The sequence below is a fragment of the Buteo buteo genome, chromosome 24 (genome assembly GCF_964188355.1).
Source record: "Buteo buteo chromosome 24, bButBut1.hap1.1, whole genome shotgun sequence".
NCBI classification, from domain to species: domain Eukaryota; kingdom Metazoa; phylum Chordata; class Aves; order Accipitriformes; family Accipitridae; genus Buteo; species Buteo buteo.
The window spans coordinates 5,397,735-5,425,474 of NC_134194.1; the positions used below are offsets into that span (position 1 = coordinate 5,397,735).

The 27,740-nt window shown below is 45.3% G+C and overlaps 1 long non-coding RNA gene across 1 annotated transcript; it reads right to left on the reverse strand.

Annotated features, from left to right (window-relative positions):
* Positions 1-20: 20 nt before the first annotated feature.
* LOC142044316 (uncharacterized) lies at positions 21-27,177 on the reverse strand. The gene is made up of 6 exons (XR_012654294.1): positions 26,986-27,177; positions 26,767-26,894; positions 25,155-25,358; positions 23,853-24,083; positions 23,400-23,488; positions 21-213 (listed from the first exon to the last, which is right to left on the reverse strand). It is a non-coding gene; the product is annotated as an uncharacterized LOC142044316 (long non-coding RNA).
* Between the last annotated feature and the right edge of the window lie 563 nt (positions 27,178-27,740).

Consider the following 27,740-nt stretch of genomic DNA (forward strand, 5'->3'; position numbering starts at 1 on the left):
CTTGCAGTCCTTACCCATTCCCATTGCCTCTTGGACAGATTCCACTGCTAAAGGAGCTCTCTTCGGCTGCAGAAATGAATGCCAAACAGCCCAGATTTTGGGGAAGGGGCTTGACTCTGAAGTGGCAGGGGAGGAGCAGAGCTTCATGGAGTAGAACAGAGCTGAGACGAACACTCACAGGAGCTCAGACCCTGGAAGAGACTCAGGAAGATTCTGCAGGAAAATGGAGATCCAGTTTACAAGCCTTAGAGTAGATTGTAACAGCATGAAAATATACATATGTGTTTAACTCAATAGACTGTGTCAACTATCTGGCCTTTCAGAGAAAAAATTCTATTTGAGGATCATAACTTCATGGGACATTTTTACAAAGATAAAAAGGCACAGAAACCATTTCATATTTAACTTGCACAGGAGGGAAATCCACATACACGCTGCAGCTGTGCCTGGATAGGTAAGAAATACGGGCTCTCCTTGCAGGAACACAAGGTCATCAGGTGCCTAAGATATTAGCAAGGGACCCCAAGCCTTCTAACGTAAGACTTAGGTCTTACAGCAAAAAGCACAAAAAAGCCCAAGACCATGGGCTGCTCTGAGAATACAGCTGAGCTGTGGCTTTGCCACAGGCTGGGCACTTTACATCCTCACTGAGTGGTTCTAAGTTTATTCTCTTTTGAGGAACTCCAAAGTAAAGGTCAGGGGGACCTCACCACACCCACAGGATAAACCTTTGGGAGGATAATTAGTCAGCAAATAATCTCTTTTAAGGTATTGAGGCCTAATATTCCACTATTTGTAAAGAATAGCTTTATCAGTCAACCTAGCAAGGCCATCAGCATGGCATGATATCCTATCCAGCATACATTTACATTTTTGCATTTCAGATGGCTTAAAGTGCCTTATTGCTTCCAGCTCTTTATTCACAGACCTTTCTGACCCTGTGAGCAGGTCAAGTTCTCACTTACACCAAACACACCATGCATTCCTGCGCCGGTTAGAAATCAGACCTGAAGATCTCCTCCTTGGGACTTGTATCATTCATTTCAATCAACACCAAATATCTGTCTAAAACAGCCTATGCTTTCTCCTGAAATTGGCTCTCGACGGGGCTATTCCCGCAGGCACCGTCTGTCTCCAGCTCTTTGTCTTGGGCCGGAGCAGGGAGGAACTGTGGAAAATGTCACACTCCAGCAATTCTGAATGCCGCCGTCCGGGTTAGTGACCGTAAACATGATCCTAGGAGAGCACATTCTGCAGGGGCATCCACAACCTTTGAGCACTGCAGAACCTCCTGCCAACCAGGGTCAGACCCCATACTTGTTGGGCAGAAAACCCAAAACCTAAGGCATTTAGGGGTATAACCATATTTTGAAGTGCTCTTTATTAACTAAAACCAGCTAAAACTTTGCCTGTGGTTAGGCATGCATACAAAACCATCAACATACTACACTGAATTGTCAGCTGAAGTAACTGAAGTCCTGTGACTGACTAGGAACGCAAGCTTGCTGGCTTCTAATTAAAGATGAAGTTGAGACTCCTTCAAAAATTGGCCACAGAATTAGTACTGAATCCAAAAGCAAAATCTGAGTTGACTGAAAGGTCATCAAACACGAGGAGATAATTACTGCTTGATGTTCCAAGAAACCCAAGCTCTGAAACTAAATCTAAAAAAAAAAAAAAAAAAAAAAAAAAAGGCGTGCTGGAAGCCTTTGATGAACGAGAACGATAACAAAAAGTTTCTTTCTTCCCTTCCCCATCATGCAAACAGACCAGGCACAGAGATACTGAGGGTATTATGCAAGAAAACCTCAACAATCATGTAAGTCCGAGTATCCTGTTAAAACTCACATCTTTATTCATTGAAATACAGAACAAATGAAATATTTCAAGGGAAAAGTAACTTTTTTTTTGTTAGTATCATTTACTTTGCTGACTAATCAGTTTACAGAGTTGATTAGCTTTTGCTTATGCAGCTTTGACTCCTTGCCTCTTTCCAAAAGGAAAATATACAGTGTACTGATTCTAGGAGCACTAAAGTTGTGTTAAAAGGCTGTGTGGGGTTAGTGTTAAAATACTTTCAGTATGTTTTTGCATGGAGGGGATCTGCAGCAGCTGTACAAAAAGCATTTGAGAACAGCAACAGCAAGTTATAAACAAAAACAAATTATGAATGAAGAAAAATTATGAACAGTCAAATTAATATAATCAGGAGTTACAGTACATCTGTTGCTAAGAAATAATAGCTGTTTCTTGTATTCTTGGAAAAGCTCAAAAAAAGCAACTGCTAGTTTAATAATTAAGAAGTCTTTAAAAACATACAGAATGACTGAATCATTGAGGATGGGAAGGGACCTCTTGAGATCATCTAGTCTAACCCCCCCCGTGCTCAGTAAGACATAATGCTTTTTCTGAAGTATAATCATAAATTTACCTAATTAAAACTTCAACAGAAGACTGCTCCTGGGAGACCTGGCCATGGAGGAGCCATGAGGGTGTGCGCAGCCAGCAGTGCCTGCATTTCTGCCATGGCATGTTGCTTAACCACTGCTGATCTCCATGGAAAGCTTGGTGCCGGCTCCGGTTCAGTATCTCCCCACCCTGGAGTATTTTTTTTTCTCTGTCCCAGTTCATGTTGCTGACAAACCGGGAGCTGAATTTTCTCAGAAAAATCAAAATCCCCCGGTGGAGGCCACTCCAGCTGCCAGCACAAAGGCGGCTGTCGGGGAGGCAGTGGTGAGCAGACACGATGTGGAGCCACTGATGAAGCAGACAGGAGCCTGGTATGTCTGGGCAGATGTGCAAGGCAAAAAGTAATATTTTGTTTTTCTTTTTTGACCCAACAGACCCAACCAGGGCTGAAATCAATAGAAATGAGTTTCCTGCTCACTTCATCTGTGGGATCCTGATGAGTTTGGAAGTTAATGTTTCAGTACATGGTAGAGATATAGAAAAAGAGACCAGCAGAACTGCCTTAGATGACCAGAATCCAGAAATCCTGCAAATTACTGCCATCTACATTTTATATTAAACATGTTTGGAGAATGCTTGTCAAATCTGATCTTCAGGGATATGTGTCAACCTTTTGTACTGACTTCATTTGTTTTACCTTTAGAGCAATTGAACTGGTCCCCGAGGCAGGTATTACCTGCATGCCACCTTTAACACAATCAGATCAGTGCCGTGATTACTCTAAAAGCTGAAGCCTTGGTGCGGTGACGAACTGAATGCTCAGCATTGAAATGAGATCACCTGAACAGAGCACGCAGCCTGGCCCCCATTTCCAGCCCCGTCTTGGAGAGGACCATGCTCACCATATGGTGCTCCTGCTACGCCTGTGCTATTTCTAGCTTCAAACACTGGAATTGGAACTGACAGATTTAAAAATAAAGCTTTGATCCCGCCAAGATGTCTGCTGACCACACCATAGACCCTTTTTGCTGGTAGTCGAACCAGCGTTGTGCCATGGTCCCTTCAGATGATCCCTGTTAGTCCCTTCATAATACAGGTTCACACACTTTGCTCTTCCTTACCCGATTCCTTTGACCTACTTTTACCTACATTGCTTTCTCTCCTGCTCTTCTTGGAAACCTATGTAACTGGATTTGAACGTGCTTTGACTCTGACATTATTTATCTAGCTGGAAAGAAAGCAAACGTATACTCTAAGCACTTCTTGAAAAACTCAGTCCACCATTTACCCGACATCCACCACCAGCGCGAGGTACCCCTTCTGCAGCACAAACAGACATCCCAAGGACTGGCCAGTCCTCTGCCCACCACCCTGCGCTCACCCCTCTGGGCACAGCTTCCAGTCGAAGTCTGGTGGAAAACCAGGTACTGATGACTCTTTCTCATCCAAACTTGCCTACATCCCAGTGTCAGCTTTAGATAACACTAAAAATAAAACAACAGTTTACCTAAAAGCATTAATTTCTACATAAATTGCTGGCTTTCTAGTTAATAGACCTCTAAGGATTTTTTGGTAGACCAAACACTCTTTTCAAAGCAAATGATCAGGGCTGTATAAAACCCACCCTTTTTACTCTGCTGTTCATCATTTAGATTAATCTACTAACTAGCTTTAACATCTCAGCAGCCATCCTCCTGCAAAAATGAACACTTTGCAGTCCTAATCAAAAAGCCTTGAAAGGCTTCAGTATTCACGGGGGGTGGCAGAGTACAAAGGATATCTCCTTTGCACAGCGACTAACCATCTTAAATCCCCACAGCTGTAGCAAAGACAGAAATCTGGCTTGCATAGCACTTACTTCAGTGCACTGAGAACATCATAAATGAACCACTTGGCATGCAGGATCAAAGGTAGGAAATGTGTCATTATCTGGGATGGTTATGGAGAGAGGAAGGTTTCACCCAGGCTGAGTTTCCAAAAAAAATATAGGAAATGGATTACTCCTGTCTCAAAGCTCATCACCCGTTTTTAGTTACACCAGGACAGAGAGTCCTCCAGTGCTCAGCTTGCTCTACCTGGATTTTCAGTTTCCCTCTCCCTCCTTCTCTCTAGCACTCCATTACTTACTGGGAAAGAGCAAAGATGATGTTTCTCACAGTATTTAGCAAGAACACCTACATGATGCAACTGCCCAGCACCTGGATTTAACAACCCGTAATTCAGGTTTACGAATCAGGACAATGCAAATCAAAGTTTTGATTTTTGGAAAAACAAACAAACAAAAAAAAAACAACAAAAACCCCCAACTTTGGGACTTTTAGCAGCTGTAGTGTCTACATCAAACAAGTTGTTTCCATTCACTTAGGTAAATTTTTAATTAAAAAATAACAACTACAAAGCAATGGAAGTCAAAGGTTAGACTTTGGCACCATTAAGCAAGCCATGGGATTTTTACTAGCATAATCCCTGAACACCGGGCTACCAAATACCAGACTCCTCATTTTCCTTCCTGGAAATTTTGGCAGTATTATACTTTCCACAGCACACCTGAGACACTCAGGAGAACCTGGACTTGCAGCACAGCCGTTGTACAGGAAAGAAATTTTTCTCCTTTACTCTGCAGAGGTGAGGCACACATCAGCCAAGGAAGCTTCCCTCCCAATATCACTTCACCACTTCCACGAACAGGTTTAGCAAAATTCACATGCACATTTTCTTAGCCTGGTTGTGCCTAAACCACAGGGGCTTGGTTGGCACAGCTACATCAGCTGGAAGTCTCCAGTTTGGACCAACATCCTTGCAGTCTCTAGCTAAACATAAGCTTAATATTTTACAGCAAAAAATAGTTCAAAGAAAAAAAGATAATTTCCTTCTTACCCTTGAAGTTTTCGTAATTTGGTTATCTGAATGCTTGAGCTTATATATCCAGCAAGTGTCTCTTGCACAAACATGGCCTCATTTACAAGGACTATGAAATAGGCAAAAAGAGGTAATTGTCATAAACATAAGAAAATCTAGGTGACCCTAGCTTCCCTCAAAAAAAAAAAAATCAATGAGGATATTCTGAGATCCTTGAAGCAGCACACACTTTCTAATACTTGAGAACACCACAGTTGCAGCTAATGTGTTCCAGGAAGAGGAGTGAGATTTCCAAAATCAATTTTCAGCTACTGCCTCTGATCTTCACAGATCTACTTGCACACTTGGATGCTGACAAGCAGCAAAAGAGTGGGGAAAGGAGGGGATTAACATAAAAAAAAAACAAAACAAAAAAAACCCACAAAAACCACCAAGACCCCAAAGGGCTATAATCCCAGACAAGTCTTGGTTCTTCAGACTGAAAAGCAACATAAAGAAACTACTCTATATTCACGTGGTCTGTGGAAGCAATCTCACAAGGTCTGGAACTTGCGCAAGGCATAAATTAACGTCCTTTGGACAGCCCTCCTTGGATTTATTTACTTTTTTGCCCATTAGTCCTTACAAAGCAAATCTTCCTGCTGTGTAGTGATGCAAACTGGCCAGGCATTAGCGCATGATTTGCTCCCCTTTTCAGTAAAAGGCGAAGTAGGGTGGAAACTCTGAAACAGCCTACAGAAAAACAAGGCAAGATAGCAGGAAGAAGCAGTATCTGACACTGCTGGATGAGAAAGAGTCCTTCTGGAATTACCAGCCTTTCTTCAGCTCAGATGCAGTAACATCTGCTAGAAAAGCCTGCAGCTCCTTCTTGGACACAACTGACAGTTCAGAAAGTCTCTGAGGCTAGTTTGGGCCAAGTCCCTAATTCCTTACTGAGCCTACCCAACACAACCAAAGCCTGCCATCTCATATTGAGGGCAGCCTTTCTGAAAGGCACAAAACGGAGGTTGCTGCAATGTCACGTGCTCTATCAGGACGGTAGTTTTTAACCTTATCAGAAAGGATGAGAACAAATGCTGTCAACTTTGCGACACAACAACCACCAAGAGCTAGACTTAGTAAAGAGTGACTTGAAACTAGAACAAAAAAGGCGCTGCATTTCCACTCCAGCTCTCTTCTGATGGAGGTAATTCAGCTGGAATTTATAGTTTGGGCAGATTAGAAACAACTTGCACAGAAGACACTCAACCTTTCTAGTGTACTTTATGAAGAACTTCACAGCATAATAGCCGACACTTCTGGCATGCCAAGGACTCCAGAAATAAGGATTTGTCAAACATACAAAAGGAAGTAGTCCCAGGAACAGTGATACCCCAGCTGACGCACCCACCACGACAGCATCCTCCCGCAGGGGACGTAACGAACTCAGTAACGAACTCAGACAGTAAGACAGACGCAGAGCCTGCCTTCATATCGTTCTCTTGGAGCCAAATTCAAGCCTGCTTTTCCTTGTCTCCTGTTTACTCCACATAAGTGCCAAATGACATTAACATGAAGGCTTCCCAAAATTCCATCTCACTAACATTTAAAACTATGCTATTGATTGGTGTCTGTCTTGTGTCGGGACTTGTCAGCAAGCTGCAGTGAAGGACACGCAAGTGAAGCGGGGCACTATCCAGATATGTTCTGCATCAGAAAGGGAAGGTTCAGAAAGCTCAGCAGCTAACTGCAGTTCCCAAAGGGATACATAGACTTTGGTAATTGAGATTATTCCGGTTTCCCAAGCCAGGTGGCTGATTGATCTGATATTATAGAGCACAGAGTCAGACTAAAGCGGTTTGTCATGCTTCATTACACAGTCTACTTCCATGTCTAGTTGAACATCTTACGATCCTCCAGAGAAGAAAAGTAAAAAACCAACAAAAATACATTACTCCCAAAACAATCAGAAGATACAGGTACAGCGATACCCTTGTTAAAAACTAAGTCTTGAACCTTCATAGGGAAATCAGTGTACTTCCAATGCAATAAGGCTTTTCCTAGGCAAGTATTTTGCTCCTCAAATACTTCCAAAACATGAAGTTGTTGGATGTCACAAAGACAGACATTTGCAGGTCAACTGCTTCATTTTAAGTGTAATGAAAGGTCAGGACAAACTCAGCTCTAGATCCCTGGCCAGGTCTACTTACTTTGCTTTGATTCCCAGCAGCACATGCTTGTTTGGGCAGCCTGGGAGGACCAGCAATCCCCTTCTGCACGTTACTGGGACCACCTGAAATGCTTCCTGCATGAGCACTCTGTCAACTCTTCTTCCCAAGCAACTCAGACCTCCCACTTTGCCAATTTACCACACTTTACACCGACACTACTATAAAATATAGCGAAAGCATTCAGACACTGTATTATCAATGAATTCATACAGCTGCATTTAGACAAAACCCTAAGAGAATCCAAACCTGCTAAGCTTCGTGCATGAACTGCCTGAGCTGTCTGCCGAGTTCCACCATCGTGCTTGCCATTCTGCTAGTAAATCTGCAATTTCCACATATTTTTCTCCTGGTGGCCTCCATGTAAATATGCAAAGCCTGAATTTATGAAACAATCAGATTTTTTCTTCGCTCAGTTTTGAAAAGAAGGAAGAAAAATAACCAAATTCTTTCCCAATGTCACTCTTCTATCGTATTGACATTTTTTCTTTTAATCTCTGGAGAGCAGAGTTAAAGTTCCAACTTGGCCACAAGGTTAGATGGAGTTGCTTCAGTCTCTAATAATTATTTGTCCACATCATAAAACTATTATGGCACAATCTGCCATTACTAGCGATTAGTGTTCGGCCATGGCAGCAGGTTGTATTGTTTACACCTGAAGTACAGGCTGGGTTGGGCAACTTAGATAACACAGCAACTACCTGCACAAGGCATACCTTTAGCTAGGAGAATTGTTCACTTTTTTGAAAAAGAACCAAATCAACACAAAGTTTAAGAGGAGTGGTTATTTTATTGGCATATTTCCTGCTAGTGTGTTATGGGTACAAACTATTTTTTGCATTGCAGAAAATCAAGGCAGTATTATGCTTAGATTGTATCTAATTTTTCATACTAAAAACCTTCTCAATGCCAGATGGCTGATAGGTGGCCATTTAGAAACCAGAAAGTATCTGTCAGAAAAAAAACAAAGCCCTCAACTTTGTTCACTGAGCCTCCTTTTTACCTATGGCCTTGCTAGTCAAATTGTATATATACCTTTGAACAGGGAAGTCATTTAAGAGAAGCATGAATCTTTATGATTTTCATGCACCTCTCTAGTCTCCAGAATTATTCTTTCCCATTCAAGCCATCGCTCTCCAGGGTAAAATACAGGAGCATAGAATATTAACCTTTGAGTTACCTTTTGCTAGGTCAAAGATCTTTGGGTTGTATTCATCATCATCTAACTTGGGGCCATTGAGAAAGATACACAGGGAAACTTAAGAGTCTGGGTCTGCTGTGGCTCCCTTTGTCACCCTCAAGGTACAGCCTGCTAACTGGCAAAGGAAGAGCATCCCCACCAGGAGAGCTGAGCAGGGGACAGAGAGCACTGCTGAATCCAGCACAACCACAATCAGACTCCATGTTTGTCAATCCTAGTGCAGAGAGGAGCAAAGCCCCCGTCTCCCTTCCACACAGGTAAAGCCTGGGCTTACACAAACAGTGCAAAGGCATTTCTGTCCTGTTTATGCCAGGCTACCTGCTGGCTAACATTTGCCAGAATGTCACAGGGAAAGAAAAAAAAAGTGCTCCTTAATTATAGCCCTTCTGTTGTTCGACTCAGGGGTTTTATTAAAAAGGAAAAAGCATAGAGAGCCGCTAATCAGCAGCTCCTAACAAATGAAGTTCTGGAGATTGATTTTTCAAGTGATTAGCGGTGCAAACACACATTTTCACAACTCAAAATCTTTGCGTTTTTATCCAACAGCTATTTTCATTAACTAAGAAAGGATCAGAGAGGGACAGTTAACAGCCAAGACTAGCCTCAAATACTAATGGCTTTATTACCACAGCACACAGATTTTAAAACCTATATTGCAGCTTTGTTTCCATGGTCCCAAGAGCTCCATAGGTTCCACATGCAGCTTTAATTAGAAGTAAAAGCTGTAGCTGTACCTTTGCACGTATGATTCTTTCACAACAAAACACCATTTGCTGGACAAAATGCCATTCAGCTTCACACAAGCCATTCACCACCTCCAGCAGCATGTAGCACCGTTGCTCCCATGCTCAAGTTAGAAGTTCTAATGACAGAGCAGAGCAGCTGCCAGCAACTTAGGGGCTGAAATAGGAATTGGAATAGCTTAGAGATAGATGATATACCTTGAAGGGAGCTAACAATAAGCATGGTGGCATCAGACAGCCCTAATGTTTGCTGTGCTTCTTTCCATACCTGCTTGTCCCTCAAGGTATTGAGAACCTGCAGCTGACTGTACTGCTGGAAGCAGGAGCGCTGGGTGCTCAGCACTCACACAATACACTTCCAGGTAAAGTCAAGCCACAAAAATTACAGGGAGAGAACCTGTGGTATAGATCACTAACTAGATTTAGTTTAAAATTCCAAAAAGGACAGCTTTAATAAAATCGTCACTTGTCTACCACTCGTCTGATTTTCTGAAGGTGAAAGTCATATAAGTTTCACCAGTGACTTAATACCTTTCTGAGCAATAGACTAGATGGGGAAAATTTCTTTGCTCACAGAAACGATTAGCACATATTCACCTCTCTGGCCCCACATAAGTTGGTGACAGAAGATGTATTTTTTCCTCATGTGCTCCTTTTTAGCAGCCATATCCAAGAGAACAGGCTGGTTGAGCTTTGCTGCCTACAACTTGAAGAGAAAACAACAGGGGATTTTCCTTCTCCCAAACATGAGTTTCCCTGACATCCCCAAACACCAGTCCAAAATCCCTTGGATGGCAGCACGTTAACATTTGTCAGAGTAGGTGAGAAATGCACATGTGCAGCTAAACACAGTGGTGTGCAAAGCAGCTACGTTGGGGAGTGAGAGACTCTCAAGCTGCGTGTTGTATTGCCAAGTGGAAATTGCAGACAAGGAGAGATTGGTTGGGCTCTCACCCTCAGGAGGTGGCATTCCACATGCTCCATGGCTTCTCCTTCACACAGCACAGCCCGGCTCACCCTCCCTGCCCTGCAACGCCTCGCCGGCACCTCTCCACTGAAACGTCGGTCCTGACACGCTGCTAGATGTGACTTTGGACTCTGAAGACTGATGGGAAAGTCCCAGCTGGACAGTAGGCCAGCAAAAGCCCTGCCCACATGGCAGCAAAGGCTTTCACAGGCTCCCAGGGGAATTAAAACGTCCCTAACTCATATGGGAGAGAGACATTTTCCACAATCAAGGAAATACATTTAGACTGTGAATACTTTGGTTCCCAGCAGCTGGAGGGAGAGGAGAAGGGGAGCTGATGCTTTTACTTCATTCTCATTCATTCTCACCAAAGCAACCTTAGTCTTGCTTCACTCAGAGACAGAGTTTATAGCAGGTTTTAGATTCTATTCCTTCAACATCTTACAGCTTCCACAATGCAACATTAATGCCCCAGGAAGGCAGAGGACTCTGAATTAAGGGCAGAGTTGTCACACGAGTTGTTACAGCCCTCTGCGCTCTCATTACAGAACACCATGGGATAGTCACTTACACCAACAACTGGAGCTTCACAGTGTTCCTGCAAACAGAGTGATTTTTCCTCTGGTGAAATGCCATCATTTACAATTAGTGCAGTTGTGCAGGACACTGTTACTGAACCTGGAGTTGACGATTATAATTAACTGTTGGTGATAGGAGAAGCATGGATTAAAGCACCGTCTATACATTACACAGATCCATATAAACTAGTCTTCGGCAAGACATTTAATGCTATATCTGCAAACCCAGCCTTTCCATTGCACTGCTTTTCATCCAGTCCTGCAGTGATTAGAACAGGTCAGTGGGACCAGGACAGAATATGACTATATGGGTTTGCCCCACTCAAGATTTGGGGCTCCTGGATCATCTTCCCAGTCCTCCAGGATGAGCCAGTCTCATGGTGATCAGCGAATTATTTCCAGTCTCAATGCCAGGTTTGTTTTTCCTCTCCAAACTGCCTGCACAGGCAGCTCTTAGACAAAAACTTCACTCCCAAGAGAAGTTTTGCTCCAATGCAGAGCAGCTGGAAAGCCACCTAAAGCTGCTTCCTAAGAATTGCTCTCTTGAAGAGAAATCCACCGTCTAATTTAGGGCTGTCACAAAATCCCATGTGCCCCAACCTCCAGTTTCTGGCCTGTGGCACTGACGGTGGAAGCAAGCACTGGCAATAGCTATGTGATAGTTTTCTGGACCCTGAATTACGCTAGACATTGGAGCAATGCATCCAGCCAGGGTTGTTTCTCCTCTCCATTACGCAGCTTTAAAATCATAAAAGTCTAAATGAATACATACGGGACCTGAGAGTAAAGGTAGATTCCTCATGCTTACACAGGCTCAGAGATAATCTCACTGCTGTTCTCAGTGGTATTAATTCATGCACTGTGGGCCCATAGTGTTATCAAGATATGAGAAGGAATGCATTACATAAATATACATTTATCATAGGGAGTGGAACAGCTGAGACCAATTTTCATTTTTGCTTCTGCACTTAGATATGCTTTGTAGATATTTTCCTTCAGCAAATGATTCAATCCATCACAATTAAAGTAACACAATGTAATCTCTCCTTTGATTTAATTGTTCTCATTCTGCCAGATATACAAGTTCAAAATACATTCGAAGTAATATTTAAAATAGAAAGATTATTTTCAAAATTAGCACAAATCTCCTAATGGGTTCAGAATTACATGCTGGGAGTCTTGCAATGCATTGATTTTTGGTACTTAATTTTAAAACATTTCCAAAGTATACCAGCATGAATCTGAGCTGATACTTCCCAGGAACTCTAATGGACTTGGGTATTCAAATCCCTCAGAAGATCAATATTCTTTCCCGTGTGCTGCTGCAAATGCTCTCCTTCCCCGACGTGCCCAGAGCAGAGCTGTCCCTCTCAGATCCAGGACAGCACCCACAGCCCATGGGAGGAGTGAGCCCTCCCTCCTCGCAAGGCAGCAGAGCCCACAGCATCTGCATCTCAGGTATTTACATAGCTCAGGAGCAAAGCCATGGGGAAGGTCACAAACACAAGGTCAGAATGAGAGGTGCATGGAAAGACACCAAGCAGAAACTTGGATGGTCTCCATTTCTTTGACAAAGATGCTCACGGAGAGGCAATGACTGGCTACGAAGCCAGGCCACATGCCCCAGCAACTTTGCTCACTGCTAGCTTGGGCAGATTTGACCTGACAACTTAAAAGCTTTTACTAATAGTTCCATAAGCTTGCCCAAGGTAACACATATATGCATACAGATATGCTTGTTAAATAGCAGCCAAGAGCTCGGCTCAGAGCTTTTGCACTCTTCTGTAACCAAGAGACAAGTGAAGAAGAGCAATCCAACATCTCCCCAATTAACGAATGCGATTTCTTCCGTCCTTTCTTTCTATCTTCCATCTCCTGACTTTGTTTTCAACTCCTTTCCCTTGCTGTACCTCCTGACTGTCTCATTTCATGTCCAGGCTCCGCAGTGGAGAAATGCCAGCGCTGATGCTTCTTAGGCAAAGAACTGAGGACTTCTTAGCATGGGGCAGCCCAACACTCTCAGCAGGGACACCAAGTGTTGGAATGCAACACTTGGTGTCCCTGCCGAGATCCCCAGATTGCAGAGCTACTGGCAATAATTTTAATGGAAATGGCATGCACCATCACTGTAAGGATTTAAATTTTCATTAGCTCTTGAAGCAGAGGTTTATACAAGCAGTAGCACTGTTTTTTCAAGAACCCTTCCTCAGTAAGCAATTCAAAGGAAATGATTACCCAAACCAAGCTATAAGAGTCCACATTATGCTGAAGCACTTGCCCTTCCTCAGCACAGCCATCTTAAGAGCTCTCTACTTAGCAAGACAAAGGATGCTAAAATAATCAGCACATTCAAACCCTTACTGTAGCAGGTATGCAGCAGGACCTGAAAAATAGCCTCAGAAAAGAAACTACTGTAAAAGGAGTAAAAACTCGGAAGGTTTTTTTCCTTTTTCAAATGTCTCGCTCTGGCAGGCAGAAAGCAGTGTACAAGCACACACAATGAGCTTTAGAAGGTCAGGGTGGGAACCAAAATCAGTAACATCCTACCAGCTCACTGTCCTCCCAGCTGGGTTTGCACAGAAAGCAACGCTGATCTGTCCCAGGTGGGCTTTTACTGGGTGGGTATTTCCACATCACGCTGCATCGGCCAGTACAAACCTATCCCAGAGTACACTAGCATTGCTACACATCATCTATGAGCATAAGCCGGGGAATAAAGGGTCCCTATTCTCCCTCCTGCCCAGGTGGGCTGGAGAAGGGAACAGCCTTCATCCCAAACCTCTCCCTTTCCTTCTCCTCCACACGCTGAACGATGCAAGTGAGGCAGGATGGCGAGGCAGTAACGGACACCCAGCAGACGGAAAACTGGCTATTTTCAGCCCAGAGCAACAGGCAGCAACTTGCCGAGTGCAAACTGCGGCTTTTGGAGTGCTTCTCCACCCCAAACTGGTGTCAGTGGAGGAGCAAGCTGACCAGCTGCGCACTAATGGATCAAAAGGCCTGTGTCTCTCCTGCTTCACATCTGAACTGAGGACCGTTCTGCACAAAACCACTAATTACAGTTATTTACACCAGTGTTGTAGGATCCAGACCCTTCATCTCCAGATACAGACTTACTTCATGTAGCCGCTCTATGCAAAATAAAAATGGCCTAATTCCTTACTTATATACTCATAAATTAATACACCAGAACTCATATTCTTATTTTTCTTGTACACATACTACTATTAGTCTATCCCACCTGGTGACTTGGAGCTAAATGCGATGCATGTTTATATCAGTGAAGGATTCTTCTCTCATCTTCAGCAGAATTAAGTGAGACTCTCAATACCAAGGTCCTACTGAGTTGTGATAGTGTTAGTAGGATGCATATTAGTATGTGCAGCAAAAAATAACATTATATCAAATCCTGTTAGAATAGAGCCTTATCAGAGATTGACAGGAAATATGTTCTCTGAAAATAACCACAGTATTTGCTTGTGGCACTCACACAAAGGATATCTCCGAGCCACAGCTCATATCTTTGCCAAATGAGAAACCTCTAAAAGAGCCTAATTTTTTTTCTCATTTTACTTCTGCCCATTTTAATTTTACACATGAAATTAAAAAAATAATAATGGCAACATATTTTAAAGAGAAGTGTAACATTTTTGTGTGTGGTGGTTATTTTCTACAACACATGGAAAACATAAACAAAGCAAATTAGTGATGTTAGAGCAAACTAAGAGACTCCGTGCAGTAGAGTTTGATGCTCATTTACAGAGAGGAAATAAGCAGGGACAGGAATCCTCCTAAAATACAGCATGGACACAAGCAACCATCTATAGGGTTTGAGTTGCCAGAAAACTAAAGGCACACCATGGCAATTATAACTTTGTGAGGTGTTTACAATTTCTTCTCCTTTGTTCATGTAATCACAGCTTACATCTTTCTAACATCCAAAGCCTGACAAGCTTTTTCTATGCTCCTACCACCTCCAAGCCATACAAATAATTAAGAAGCAACCTCATTTACAGCAGGGGAGAATAAGGTGTCTGTTGAACACAGGGTTGTAACGATGTAAAGGTTGGAGCCGCAGCCACAGTCAAAACCAAGTCACACAGAAAGACAGGCTGCTAGGCCAGGTTTAAAATAGGGACTAAAATTGCCGGCCATTGCTGTCACACACCCATACGTGGTCCCGGCCACGGGAGCTGACAAAGCAGCTCATTGCTTCCCGCGACTTCACCAAGCTGCTGCCTGTGCCAGCTGCTGAGGGTGGCTGGTCTGTGCCCACCTGGGCGATAAGGAGCTCTGTCCCACCCGTCAGCCACAAAGCAGAAATCAGATCTTTTGTTTGTTTGTTTGGCTACAAACCACTGCAGCAAGGCACCCAAGATGGGAAGAATTACAGGAGGAATTACAGCCACCAGCTGCCTGTGAAGTTGCTTCTATTAAAAAATAATAACAAAAAACCACTCTGCTATGGCCTTAATTTTACAGCTTAAATGCTCAGTGATATTTCACCCGCTCAGTTACACGTTGTAAGATGTTCTGCTGAAGTTATTTGTATTTTGCCTGAACAGGCACAGAGTGCTGGTGCCATCTGCCGTTTGCTGGGTATTGGCAGGCAAGCACAGGCAAATCAAGTAATAGCATAACAAAAGAAAATTACTCGATAAATTAATATCTGGCATAAATGAAAATCCTTCAGATGCCTGAGGGTCTCCTGTGGCAGCTTAGGGATAAACGGGGTTTTAGACAAGATTTATTGACATGGGAAATATCACAAGCAAATCCTTGCTGACACAATCCTTAAGGCTGCATGAAATTAGACACAATGCCCTTCTAGAAGCAAAGAGCAGGATAAAACCAGAGATAGCCACTTACTTTTAGGGATGAAAGTACTTTTAGCTTTTAGCTTAGTTAGTCACTTTTAGCTCCTCAGCCAGGAGCATGACTCCTGGAGCTCATAAACACAGCAGTCCTGAGGAGAACGGCACCAAGCGCTTTTCCTAAAAACTTCTTTACTATTTAGGGCATGCAAAACCAGCTCCGTATATCAAACCCAGACAGAAACCCAGCCTGCTCTCACCCAGCTCCTCCACCAAAGGCACCACCAGAGGCTCACGACCCCCCACCCTTCCTGCTGTTGAGACCCACCTTCCCACACCACCACCCCTGGAGCCTTCCTCAGCCACCCTCCTCCTCGCATCCTCCAGCCGAGCCACCCCTGCTTTCAGGACCCCCTCAGCAGGGCAGGAGGTGACAAATCCTTGGGGAAGCAGGTCCTGGCTGTCCTGGCAGGGAAGGTGCTGCCCTGAGACAATGCGTCTGGCCCAGCAGCAAGGCTGAGCGCTGGGACACGTCTGCTCGGCGTGGGGACAGGGGACCCGAGACCATTGCAGCCAGTGACCTGAGGGACTGCAGACACAACCACTTGCCCAACTGCCTTTTCAAGATGCTCCGTTTGCTTCCAGACCTGACACAGAGGCGGCAGCTCCCAAGATATTGGTTTGACTTTGACAAGGGAGGATATTATTTTGCTGCAGCCCAATTCAGCTGCTTTGTATGAGAATCATTTCCACTGTCCTTCCGGAGAGTTATTTATACTGACAATTGTGCTCTGCCTTAAGCACTTAAGCCTGCTGTCCAGCCAGAAAACAGGTTTCACACCAGATACCGTGCCTCTTCCTACTCATACCAGTCACTAAATGCTGATAAAAGGTGCCGTGCCATACAGAGAAGGCAGATAGAACATTTCTGGCAGAGCACAGGCAATGTAATTTTTAAATGTCCTTGCTTATGGGCATTGAAACCTGGAAACTCAAGGGCCAGAGGTGCTTGTGTGGCCATCAAGAGAGTTGCAGCTGTTGGGATGGCATCCTGAATATGCAGAGGGAGCTTCTGCCAGAGCTAAAAACAGAAAGCCTGGGCAGCGGGAGCAAAGTGCAGGCAATCCACATGCTGCATTTGTTCTGACCATCTCTGGCTGAGGCACGCCAAAGGGAAAAGTCTCTGCTTTTAGCCATTTTCTCTACCTTAAAAAATTGACTCTGTCTCCTAAACACCAAAGGGAAAAGCTAATTGTAAGAACCACTGTCGTGATGGGAAGTGGAATGAGAGCTTATGATGAACGCAATCTTTTCTGCTTTAGCAAGTCAGTTGCTTAGGGAAGGGCCAGGATAAAACATCTCTCCCTGGAAATATCGCAGCTTTAGCCTGAAAAAAACATCCATGGAGGAAAGTCACATAAAATTTTGACATATTTTCTGGAGCTGTATCATAATGCAGCCTGCAAAGGTTTGTTAGGACCCAGCTTGGGGGCACATCAGTACACTGTCTCTATAGATATCAGGGTTAAGTGTCCTACCCAGGACTGGTAAACATCCAGCAATGTTCACCACTCCTCAAATTGCCTATAGATAAGTCTGTATAGCCCAGACTGGCACAGGTTTAAGTTACAGTGGAAAATATATTAGATATGTCAAAATGTCTGAAGTTAAACCCAAGGGAATGCTGCCAGAAAGCAAAGCTGTAAGATCATCCAATAAGTGGATGCCTCAAGGCATCATATAGTAACGTCCCTATTGCAACACTGTGAGTGAATTTGAGGCTAGTCAGTCTCCCCATTAAAATGCTGTTCCTGGGATTCAGCATGTGGAGAGCAAGCAGGCACCTCTGCTAAGTTTCTTTCAGAAGTTAATACCCACAGATGATTGAGGACATCTGCCAGCAATGCCACTTCTGTTACGTAATAACAAGTTCCAAATTACTCACGCTCATCTGCAATCCTTTTCCACACACTTGCTCAATCCCCTTGAAGTCTACAAATATGTGCCAGCGTAATTTAGAAGAGTATTTGCCTAACATCATCAGAGATAATCTGCATTTACACCAAGATACCCATGATAAGCATCTAGGCTAAAACCACTGATCTGTCTGGCTCAGTGAGAACATCAAACTTTCAGTGGAACAACTAGCAATGGCAGGAGAAAGGTCAAATATGTCCTGTTGTCCAAGCGCAGCCCTCACATAAACCTGCGTCGCTCCTCTGAAGCCAGAGGAACCATACCAATCCAAACTTGCATTTGGAGCAGTGTACTATCAAAGATGGAGGCAGCCCAACAATTACTGGTCTCAGACAGGCTTGGTTAAGTTTAATCAGACTTGGCTGAGTCTACTAGTGAGTCCAGTTTCAGACAGGTTTGACTATGCATAATCAGCCAAGCTTGGCTGAGTCTATCAGCATTTACCACCCACTTGGAGACCGCAGTGGTTAGAAGAGAGGAGGGAGGGCTCGGGGAGCCTCCCAGCACACACACTCGCAGCCCCTCCACTGCCTTTGGACCACAGGCAGGCTGTGACACCTTCGGGCAATGACACCTCTCTGTGACTTAAACCTCCCCAAGTCTCTCCTTCTCTGTTCACAGATGATTACTTTTAACTTGCAATCGCGTTCCTTGCACTTCGCTGAAGATCTCTTGGAGGAAGAGCCCTGACTATTACTAGCAATGGGCACCACCACCTTCGAACATCACCGGGGGCAGATGCAGAAGACTGTCCTTGCAAACCTGTCTGCTCAGCACCCTCCATTCCAGCAGGTAGCCTCCACCAGCCTCTGACTGCCAGAGGTAAATCACTCTTTGGGAAAGACCAGCTGGAGCTTGCCAGGCTACCTGGAGCTCCTCTCTCTCATGAAATACATAGCACTGCCAGGATCCCTCCCTATCCCAAGCTCCCTTGTGACACAAATGCCAGCTTATGCTCGGCTTCTTCACACAAGAGTGGGAAGATGTGCTGGATTTCCTTGCAGAAGTGAGAAGTTTCTGCCTGAACTCTGAATCCAACCATAAGAATTAATTAAATTCTTATTGTCAAAACTACCCTAAACACCAATTTGCCAGTGAAGATACCTAGTTTCTCCACAGGGCAGGTCCATTCATTTTCATGCCAAGACCATTTGTTACCTACATTCCTCCATTCAGAAATCACTTTTGGAAAAATAAAAATTAAAAAAAGGAAAAATCACTGCTCATCTGTCTCAGAGTTTGATGTGGTATAAATTGAAATGTCACTTCAGAGGCCCCTGACAAAGCACTTCAGGAAGAAGAGCCCCAGCATTTGTGGCCTTTGCGCCAGCTGCTTTTCCATTTTGGGAAGGGTTTAAGATGGCTGGAATAGCCAGTCTCTTCCCACCACCCCTGCATTCAAGCCAGTGTCAAAAGTTCATCTGATAATTACGCCATCAAGAGATGAGTAATAGTTTAAATTCCTTGGGCTAGGTTGTCTAGCTAGAGGATCCAAGTAAATCCCATTGACTTGCAGCAGAGTTTTGTGTCCGCAGGAGGGGAGAGCAATGCTCCTGGAGTTCAAGACCCCTTCCTCAGAGGTCTTCAAGCACAGACGAGAACCGGAGAGGCAGAAGACAGCCAAAGGAAGCTGGTGCAAGCAGGTGCAGCTCCCAGAGCATCCCTACCCCGTAGTCCATGCTGGAGGCAGGATCCATGCATCCTTGGGCCCAGATGGCCTCGATACAATTTGCAGCGACACAAAAAAATGATACAGCCATTAATAACAGTGCCAGGAGAGATGCTTTAGTCAAAAGTAACATATACCCTTTCGCACAGCTCCTGGTACTCAGCATAAATGAAGCAAGCAGGTAACTGGAAAAATTTAGGAGACTGTGCTTGCAGAAAACCCAACTGCAAGTCATATTTTCAAACTGGGAATCTGGGCGAGACCTCCAGAATCCCACAAAAGGTAACTAATTCAGCATACCTTAGACTGCTGGGCAGGGCTTTGCAAAGCAGCTGGGTTATTTTCATGGTCACAAAATTGAAGGCCGACAATGCGAAGACCGAATGGTCTAACACCCCTTCAGCCTTCAGCTGTGGAAGTGCACTGCTGTGGTAGAAGACGAGATTCAATCTATGCACAGACACTTTCAGAGCGATGGACAGCTTTGCTTGGCGATCTCTCTTTCTACCTTTTATGCATCTACACAAAGCAATTCCTCCAAATGAGCTGGTAACTAGCGTTTTGGAGCACAGGCACTTGCTGCACTGACACTGGGCACAGACACAACCCTGCACTTCAAAAATGCCCTCGCTCCAGCTTCTCCCCTACACGGTACCTCACTGAATAATGCACCTTGCTTGAAATTCAAGCGCATAATGGCACTGTGCTTCTGCCATCATCAGGACATTACTTCGGCTCCCACAAGCTTTACACAGCTCTTCTACCAAGTCTGGAGGATGCTAATGTGAAACTGTTCAAGTCAGCAAGACATACGCTGGCTCCACCGAACCCAAGCTATCCCCCCTGCATTCCTCAGCATTTGGGGAGAGAGGAGAAGCTCAGGTTTTCTTTATATTCCAAGTGAATAGGAAATTCTTTACATTCCAGATCTGTATAAGAGTCCTGCTTCTAATGAAGTTTTGCTACGCTTCTCTTTCTTGGCTCTCTTTCAATGCTGAGAGTCACAATTGACCTGAGCTGGCATCTTTCCAGCAGTCAGGACTACTAGCATGATAAATAATAAGCAGCTACAGATCTGGCCACTGTTGTATCTCACAACAGTGGACCTGTTTTGTTCCAGCTAATGGTGCTGCTCTGTTGACTTTCAAACAGGCTGGAGAGAATAAATTGCTGCAGTTTATTCCCATACAGCTGACATTCCCGCCATGCCATCACTCACAAGCAGGGATCTGAACATTAGAAATGTAACCCACCACCCCAGACAGCCTTCAGTCCTCGGAGGGGAGTTGGTGGAGAGGAGACTTTCCACTTCAAGTCTCAGCGCTTTCTCAAGCTGCTGGCAGGAAGAGCCCCAAAACCAAACTGATGGCTTAGAGAGGTGAGTAACACTTTAATTTCTAGCATACTAATCATGTTCTTAGGTTACATGAGGGCTTTTCAGGGTGTGGGAGGAGAGGCAGGGAAATTATTTTTGATTTCAGGTGGCAGCATTCCCCTTTCTGGCACACTGAGCTCTGCTCTTACCCGTAGGCTCATTAAGGGTGGTTATTCGAGCATCCTGGCAAACCAGGAGCTCCAACCCCACAGTATGCTTGGCTCAGTCCTCCTGCCTGCATGAGCATCTCTTACCCTTGCACCCAGAAAACCCAGGAAGACTTCGGTTTCCGAAGCAAGAGAGGACTCCACTGCCAACCAGAGGGCATGCTGGCTCCACAGCACATGTGCAAGGGGTGAAGCTGTGCTGAGCTCTGCCCTCTTGACCATCTTGCTTCATTAATGAGGTACTTTGCACGCAGCCAATCCATCAATACTTCATCTGGTGTCTTGGGCTGAGAGAAGAGGCAAACGGTCCACAAGACACTCAGCTGAGATGCGGGCTCAGTTGTGCAGCAGAGCATCAGCTGGGCTCCACAGCCTCCTCCTAAACATGGCTCAGAGGCAGGTTAAAAAGAAAAGAGAAGGGATAGAGATGCTACAGGGAAGAAACTGGCCAGAAGGTATAACGCATCTTCTCAGTGAGTCTTTTCATAGCACTGGGAACTGTATGTCATGGAGGTAACCAGAACCACAGGCGTGGGATTTGGATTTAGTCTTTCATGCTGCTTCACCTTTCAGCAGCACAGACTGCTCTGATTCTCTAACAGCACATCATTTGCAGCCACAAAAGTACACTGTCCAGCAAACTAACTCAAAGCTACTGTCATGTGCCACAGAAACACATTACCTGGATATTCCTCTGCAGCAGCCAAGGAGGCAGGACACCCTGTTTGTGACCCCCGCAACAGGGCAGCAGCAGAGGGTAGCCTCAAGGAATGGGCAGAGCTGGGGCAGTAACCTCTTCTCCTATCCCAGCAGCGCAGGACCCACAGCCCTGACCCTATGGCACAATAAACACTTTGCACATTATCTGTAGGCCTAATCCAGAGTGTAGTGAAAACAAGGGCCAGGTGTGGATGGGACTTTGTGGCCTCCCAGCTCCAAATGACAAAACAGTCGAGGATCAAGCATTTCCTGGGCAGAACAGGGAGTGAGGCGAACCTGAGGCAGGACCTGCCTCTTGAAAGGAACTTTATGCCCTCTGTTGCCTGGATATCAACTCTTCCTTTTCATATTTTGCTTTTCAGTTGTATTAATTAATAGATTTGGGGTATTCAAGAGTTTTGTCCATAACACTGTGTTATGTCCTAGAGAAATTCCTAAGCTGTTGTTGCAAAAGGTAGCAAGAAAATTCAGTGGTGCATCTTCACTGACGGAGGGACGAACTTTGTCCGCTTACCACAAATACTGTTAATAAGAACTGTAACTCGCCTCTACTTCTGTTGCTTATTTAACTTATAACATTTTACATGCATTTACTGACTAGCTCTCTAAACAGAAACATTTTTTTGGCAGGAAGGGCAGGCAGAGACAAAGGCCTGGCTCTTCTGTGCCTTGCACTGCACACATGTCTTCATATTATCATTTCCTAATTTCCAAAGGCTACGGCTGATGGGACAACCCCTTGCTGTGGGCCACGGCTGCTGCAGGCTCTGGCTGCAGCACTAGCTGCAGTTCACAGTCACCCAGACACTGCCATGTTCGATGCTGAACGCTGGCAGGTGAAGTGTTTCTTGAACAGCTGGGTATGCACTAGATTAGGCATTTTTGTTTTCCTGAGACTTTCCAGTAATTAAGCAATACAGTTTGCTTATGAGACACTTGAGCTGGAGTTTTGCAGACATGCTATCTCTGTTAGTCTCTAGCAGACAGAAAATTCAAGCCCTGCTGTATTTTTAGGGTTTTTCCACCTAGGAAGTTGGTGTCTCAGCTGCCAAAAAAGATGGCAATCCAAGCACCCACTGAGATCACTGCCTAGATATACTCTTGGGCAATTAGCATGACGTCTAGTAGAGCAAGAGACCACCAGTAGCTTAGGCTCAGACCACTGATGGCTTTCATCAGATAGACTTTTCATTGTAGAAAACCTTTTCACAAGAGGGGAACAGAGAGAGTATGATCTTTCTACCAGCTGAAAACAGAAACAGGTATGTACTAGTGTGAAATGCAGTACAGGACAAGAAAGATAAGTCATGCCTCACTTTTCTAATGAAATGGCATTAAAGTCTAAGAGTTTGGGCACTGCACATCTATGGTTACAAAGCTACAGCACTGATTCATATTAAGTCAAGTGCAAGCTAAAATCAGGCCTGGCTTTCTAGATTGCCTTTGGGTGGAAATGAACATATTTGCTTTAGTGATGCACTCGGGTTGCTTGACAGGCCCGCAGATTTGTATGACACCACCTGTTTCCATATCAAATGCTGTCCATGTAGTTAAAATTAGACCGATCATATTTCCTGGAGGGGTTTCGGCTGTACAGCCCACTGTCAGCCTGCGCGTGGGCTCCCCAACAATGAAGAGTTCACTGCTCAGCATAAAGCAGGCACACGGTACTTTGTGGAAGCCCAAATGCCACGGCTATTCATTTAAACTAACCTTTTCTCCTCCTTGGACACAGGGTATGGCACATGTCACTGTCATAAGAGGTGTTTGTGAGAGCTTAAACAGTCCAGTCTTGCTGCTTCCTAGAGACAGAAAATAACCGTTAGACCAGGTGTACGTTTATTTTTCATTCAAGAAACATATGTGCAAGTTATTTAATTTTATGCAACACTTTTTGCCAGCTCAATATTCTATGAAATGGCTTGGGTTTTGTAAAATTATTTCCCTATAAAAAGCTTCCTTTGACTGTGCACTGACAGCATAATTTATGCAACTTGAATAATGACAGTTTGGGGAATTGGCACCTTTAACTGCTTCATAGTCTATGCCTTAGTTCTACAAACATGCCTCTAAACTACAGTGTTCAGGGATATTCTGATTATTTGCACTTTGCATGCATGATTTCTGCTCTGTGTAAAAGCTCTGAGGCTGGAATAGGTTTTTTACCATGTTTTACAGTGCAACAGGTAGGTCCCTGTTTTGAGCTTCATGGTGATACTGCAGCATGTGCAATGGGATGACAGTACTCTGACCACTGCAGGTCTTCCAGACTTGGTTATATGATGCCTTCTGGGTCCCAGCAGTTTTGGATAATTCCCGTGAGCCCCGCTGGTAGAACCAGAGCTGTTGGCATAGTCTCAGACTCTCTTTCAGATGTCAACAGCCGCCCCAGCTTCTCTGGTGAAGAGATCAGAGATAGGGCCTGGCTTAGACATAGGACTGAGAGCAAGTATTTAAGAGAGCTCTGCCCCACTGCACGGTAGCCCTCCAGCCTCTGCAAGAGCCACGCAAGACCAAAATGACTGAAAATCCCCTCCCCGTGTTGGCATCAGGGCCAGCTGCATCCCCCTGCTCCCTCACTGCTACCCTCGCACCACACAGCACTAACATCCTACTCTAGCATCGCTTTAAAGTAAGTCACTTGAGATAACTCTGCAGCTCAGGCGGCAGAAGAGGGAAGACCCCTTGCCCCAACGTGAGCAGGAGGTGGCCAAGGGGATGCTCACCTCCCAGCTCCCAGGCCTGCCCACCCCACGGCACTGCACGCAGCGGTGCAGAGGGAGCCGGTTTCACCCATCTCTGGTGACCAGCGGCAGCCCCTGTGGTTCATGTGCCCACTGCAAACCCCACAGCTCCTGGGGGAACGGCATGGCACTGGCCTGCCGCCCTGGGGAAGGCACCTCTGGTCAGATCCTCGCACCACGGAGACGGGGACATGGGAGAGCTCTCCTCAGCAGCTCAGACAGACGCTCCTCCGTCAGGAGGCGAGTGAGCTAAAAACATCTCCCGGCATGTCAGTGAAACTGGAGACAAGAGTTTTAAATAACCCTCCCCTCAAGCAAATAGTCTCCAGGGGGGGATCCTGGATTATTTCTTTAATTGTACAAGTTCAAATCTCGCCCACTAGTCTTGCTCCACTCGTGGAAGTGCTGGCACTGCCCGTCCCGAGTGTCGGTGGTTTGGCACATGCTGCAGCGGGGGCAGAGCGGGCAGCGGCACAGCCCCCAGCAGCAGCTCCGCATGAACATGTGCCTGGCGTGAGCGGTGCTGGCGGACCTGACCCAGGACAAGATTTTTAGGCCAGAATTCACTGTGGGCACAGATGCAAAGTGATAAAGTGCAGCGACAGGTAGCCTGCAGGATTATGTGCTGCTATTCCTGTGCACGGGCTCCCCTGCCCCTTCCCGGCTGGAAGCAGCTCTCATGGCACTAGAGATCAGACAAGGTGCATGAAACCCAGTCGCTCACCTCCGTTTTCACTGCAGCCTTCTCCGTTGCACAGCAAGAGCATGGCAGCTCAGGGGCCTCACGTGCAGTGGGACAAGAGGGCAGGCAGGCTCAGGAGCTTTGGTTCATCTCTGGATCCACCAGCTTTGATGACATCAGGTTTATACAGCAGAAGTACCAGACTACCAGGCAGGATATGCTGTGGAATAAGCACCCAGGGCACACCTGTGTGACAGGAGAAGACAGAAGCTACAGCAGGCACATGCTGCTTTGTGTAGCACTTCAGAGAAGAATATTATGCAGGCTCTGCAAAAGCTACCCCAGATTCCTATTTGCTTCTGAGTGCAATCTAGCTACTGCTATCAGTCTACAGACATCCCATTTGAATGCATTCCCACCTGAGGATATACTTTCTCTTTATTCCTATTCAAAACAATTTAAATCAGCTGAGTAAAAGCAAGAGGCTCTGGGACAAAAAAGGCTCTTTCTCCATCTTGGTAATTACTAATACAGTAAGGACATCCTGTGCTACGCTGGATGATATATCAGTCATAATTCACACAGTGCTATTCACAAAAATTCCTTCTTCATGAAGAAGGAGGGACACACGTAACAGGTCTGGATTGGGGACAGTGAAGATCAGAACATGCTGCGTTCTGCAGAAAGTGCAAACGTAACAGTACAGCCACACCGACAGCAGAGACAGCAAGTCATCGCTGGAGCACTGGATAGCAAACCCATGAGTCACGCACAGTTACATGCACTGACCACACAGTTCTGATCTTCTCCTAAGCCTGCTGGAATGACATAGCCACCTCCTTGGAAGGTGTGCCCCACATGAAATATCGAGCTGGCTAGACTGCTCTTTTTCTTCTTTGGCCCCGTTAACTTAATCCTCCTTATGACTCACAGGAGAGTCATCATTGTATTCTAGGGCGGAGAGGTTAACTTACTTGCTGGTTGAATAGCGTACCATGATATTTTCTACTTAAAAAAAAAAAAGACTGTGGGCTGGTTTATGTATGTGGGCTGAGGCTCTGCTTCATTATTCACTGCAGGTATCCATGGGGAAATGGGGAAAGCATCCTCCAGTAGGCAGCAGTGAAAGGGAGTCCTGGAATTTGATTCATCCCCTCCTCATGTGCAGCCGGGCTCATGCAGGCAGGAGGAGCCGCTGGCTCCTGGCACTGTGTGGCTACAAGGAGGGGAAGTGATAGCTCAGATGGCTCACAGATTTGTACCAGACCAGAGCAGCCCAGCACTGCCCCAGTGCATCAGCTCTCAATCCACGCACTGACAATGCAGAGCTGTTAGGAAGCAGTAATCCATGAAACAGCAGGTCTGTGGGTGTTTCCCCAGAGCTTTCAGGAAATAACTTGCCCTAGCTTTGCTACTACATTGCATCCTAACAGCAGAAAAAGCAGTTTCCAGGTTCTTGAAATACCTTTCTTTCCCTGGCACTAAACACTTGTCCTTAGGGTCCACATAAAGGACCCCAACCTCCACCAAACACAGCCACTGGGATGTGCCTCTGCAACGTGAATGCCAAAGGTACACACAGCACAGGCAGCAGAGAGCAGGCAGGTGCGTCAGGATGCCCAGGGACTCCACAAATATTATCATCTTTACTCACATCTGCATGTACCCTGCAGGTTACAGCCATGGGCACCAGAGTCTTCATCCACTTACACTTCCCAGGATCTGCAGTCTTCATGTGTCAGGCAGTCTGGGCTCAAAATCCTTCCACATTCCTGTAATGCTCTGGCATGCAAAGAAGCGGGGCAGGGTTGGGTTTTTTTTATAGGGAAGAAAGGAAGCAAATCACCAGGATCTTTGACATGAATCTACTTACTTTAACAAGTATGGAGCCTCATGATTTCAAGTGGAAGCTTAGCATCTCTTAAAATAAGCTCTAGGCGTCTTTTAATGTCGGTGCTTAAAAAGGGATTCAGTCACTTGGTTCTAGGAACTCCAGTTTGACTCAAGTGTCCAATATCTGTCGGCAGTTCAGCTGTTACCCAAATAAGGGGAGAGAAAGCCAGGATTTTCCAGCCCTGAGAAACAGCTGTACACAGAAGAGGCATGTAATACGAGGGATAAAATTAATTTACTCTCAGCCCCAGTTTGCGAGCCATTCCCAGCCACTGGATGAACAGCCCGACTCACAGCGGGTCCCGCAGGGCTGCTGGGGCCACACGGAGCACACCCCGCTAGGCGGCCCTAGAGCCACGCCACGAGGGACCTCTGCTCTCATCCAAGGGACCTTCGAGGCCATCGAAAGGTGATTTGAAGGGAGAGATATTGAGAGCCCATCTCTTCGCACTGCACTTGGAGTGGGACGTGTACCACAAGCAATAACACCCTGAGTACGCGCACCCCTGCACGCTGCCCACGGACACCAAACATCCCACAAACTTCACGGCAACGTGAGCCATACGCAGGGTGTGTTTGCAAATGCTCACCATCTCATCAGAGACATGCCTTAACTAATTCCAAAATCAAAGCTCCCTACTGTACTTTTTCCTATATTAAGGCTACTGTTGCCCAAATGCCATTACATTCAGATTGCTGATGTTCTTTTCCTTGCGACAGTCTGCTCTATACAAT